Here is a 3,155-nt window from a genome sequence, read left to right on the forward strand (position 1 = left end):
AAGAGTTGCCAAGGTGGTGAAAATCTCAGCACAAGAGTTGGACCGTGTAAAGCAAAACAGGAATGGGGTAGTCGGAGTACCAAGGAAGTGTTTGGAGGAAAGGGCAAAGGCCTTGGCAAATCAAGGCGAATGGGCTTTCTTTTATTGACATCTTGGCGCTTTTGATCTTTGGAGTTGTCCTCTTTCCGAATATGGAAGGGTTAGTGGACCTAGTAGCGATTGACGCTTTCCTCGCCTTTCATCATGGCAAGGAAAGCCCGGTCGTCGCCATTTTGGCCATGTATGACACGTTCGACCGGGGATGTGAAAAGAGCGGCGCAAGAATTGTTTGTTGTGCACCAACTCTTGGCTAGCATGGAGGGGCGTCTGTTAAATGGTTCCCTCGCTAGAAGGAAGGAAGAATCAGGATTCTATCTTCATGCGAAGGATGTCCCATGAGAGGAGTGCCATCAGACGAAAGCATCACGCCTTTCATCGCACGAGGTTTCAGTGACCACAACGCGAGGGTACTCCAAGGAGTTCGCAAGGCATGGGATGCGGCGTGAAGAAAGGACAGAGAGCTTAGGGGAAGCAGTAATGGGATCATCGACGGCTATCATAAGTGGCTGAGAGTCCGAACACAAGGATTGGATTGGCTCCCAAATCTAAAGACTGTGAGAGACGATGAGGTTAAAGCTTCGGAAGAAAGTGATGACGTACAAGCCCTAAAGGCAGAGCTTGAAAGAGCCTGGGTAGTCGAAGAGAAGTTCAAGTCCATAGCCATCAAAGTCTGAAAAGAGTATGATGAACTAAGGGATGTCAATATGGCCACCGATGAAGCCTTGGAATGAGAAACCAAGAAGGCCCGAAAGGAAGAACACGACCAAAGCAAAGTTTTGAGGGGCTTTATAGGGCAGCAATAGTGAGCTCAAGCTCCAAAGAGGTGAAAGGAATCATCACGGGTCAAAGGCATGATCTTGAAGGACGAGCTAAAGGTTTGCCTTAGGTCGAAAAGAAATTTGTCCCAACAGTTAAGCGAGACTGAAGGGAATATGTGGGCCATCATCGATAAGTGCAAAGAGAAGCTAAATCTAGCGGCGACTCACGAGCAAAGGCTAGAGGATGAGTATGCCAAGATATCAGCAGAAAGGGAAGCAAGGGAAAGGGTAATTGATTCATTGCACCAAGAGGCAACAATGTGGACGGACCGATTTGCTCTTACTTTGAACAGGAGTCAAGAACTTCCCCCATTGCTAGCCAAGGCCAAAGCAGTGGCGGACACCTACTCCGCCCCCGAGGAGATCCACGGACTTCTCAGCTATTGTCAGCATATGATAGACTTAATGGACCATATGATTAGAAACCGCTAGGAAGTTTGTATTGTCGCTCAGATCTTGACTAGTTATAACTTTTTGAAAAAAATGAGTTTATCCCATGTTTTTACTCCAAAAATCAGTGCGAATCAAGTCACTCCCACATTTTATCTCTAGCATGCATTGTATGTTGGTCTCGTCCTTTGTCACGGGAAGCCGGAAGGTCCATATCACCTTCTTAATTGTACACATGGGGCACTGCGCCCCCAAATGCGCAAGTAAGAAGAGATAATTTTCCGGGCTCTCGTGTCCGTAAAATGCATTCATATCATGCATCGCATAAGCATCTCTTCATAACATCATAATGAACATATCGTTCCTGCATTTGTCCGTTATCATATTCCAGCCTCACATTTTGCATGAGTCATGGCATCATCATGCATATGCGTTCAACAAACTTTTTGATCTGCAAAATTGCATACCATTTGTTTTCATGTTTGCTCATCCTTGTGTTTTCCTCTACAAAAACAAAAAAGGGGAAGCGTGAAACTTCACACTACATTCTTAGTTGCATGTGTTAGGCACCATGAGCCAACCATGTTGGGATCATAAACCCATTTCTAAAAAAAAAAACACACAACAACAAAACAAAATAATTGAACATGGTACCTAATGCATGGTTAACTAGGAAATGGTGTTTCTTCGGGCATCTCAATTTCATAATTACATTTTCCATGCATAGCTTAAAGTATGCCCGAGTCATTCATCCCTATGAGATGTTGTTGAAGTATTGGCGATCAGAATTGTCATTCCTTGGATTATAGGGTTGAACCAAGCTCATGCTTTTATAAAAAGGTTCATCAAGTCAAAATATGGAAGTAACCGTCTTGCAAAATTGGGGCAAAAGATGAATCGAGTCACATCACTGCTTCGTCTACTGCCAAACATATTTAGGATTGTTGATGTCCTTGTTACTTCCAGTTTCACCTTGACAAAGATGTCATGGACCATGTTGAAAATCTAAATTGATTCAACCCCATATCCTGCGTAAAAATTCGCAATCTTCAACTGTACATCATTCGCATACATCCATGCTTTTCATTGGTTGCATTGCTCATTGCATTCTTTCCTTGAAAAATAAAATAAAATGAACTTAATCATTGTTATAAAAAAAAAAAAAAAACATGCTTTACGGCGTCCTCACCGAACTTGTGCTAGAGCTAGAGTAATGGGTGAAGTAGAGGAGATAGAAGAGAAGATGAAGGCTGACATGGAGGCCATTAAAGAGAAAATGGCCACAATGATGGAGGCCATGATGAGCGTGAAGAAGATAATGGAAGCCAATGCGGTTGCAATTGCCGCTACCAGCGTTGTTGCTAAGGTGAACCTGATGTCTCCATCCGGCATCAACCAAATGAATCATCCAACCTCCGATATGGTAGGCAAAGATTTGGGAAGTACGGGCAGCCCCCATAATGTACAAATTCAAAACGAGCACGCCTTCCCGCCATATGGCTTGCCTCTCAACTATACGCCACCCAAAGTGGCGTACACTCCCAATAAGAATGTCAATAACTCCACTCCTATACCCATTGAGAGCCAACAACCCCAAACTGATCATGCACATGTCTCTTAAACCATGGGGGGGGACACATGAAATTCCCCACCACAATCTAGCCGACTTTGAGCCTTGCCTCGGATATGCCACGGAAGGGCAAGCAGTTGGTGGTATACCCCTACAAAACCCTTTGGAAGGCCCTCAGTATCACCCACAACTACACCTCTTGCATTCCACGACAAGTAAAAACCCTCATGCTATGGCAGAAATGGGAAAGTTGGATCATCTAGAGGAAAGGCTCAAGG

Source organism: Glycine soja, chromosome 18 (assembly GCF_004193775.1).
Source record: "Glycine soja cultivar W05 chromosome 18, ASM419377v2, whole genome shotgun sequence".
NCBI lineage: Eukaryota > Viridiplantae > Streptophyta > Magnoliopsida > Fabales > Fabaceae > Glycine > Glycine soja.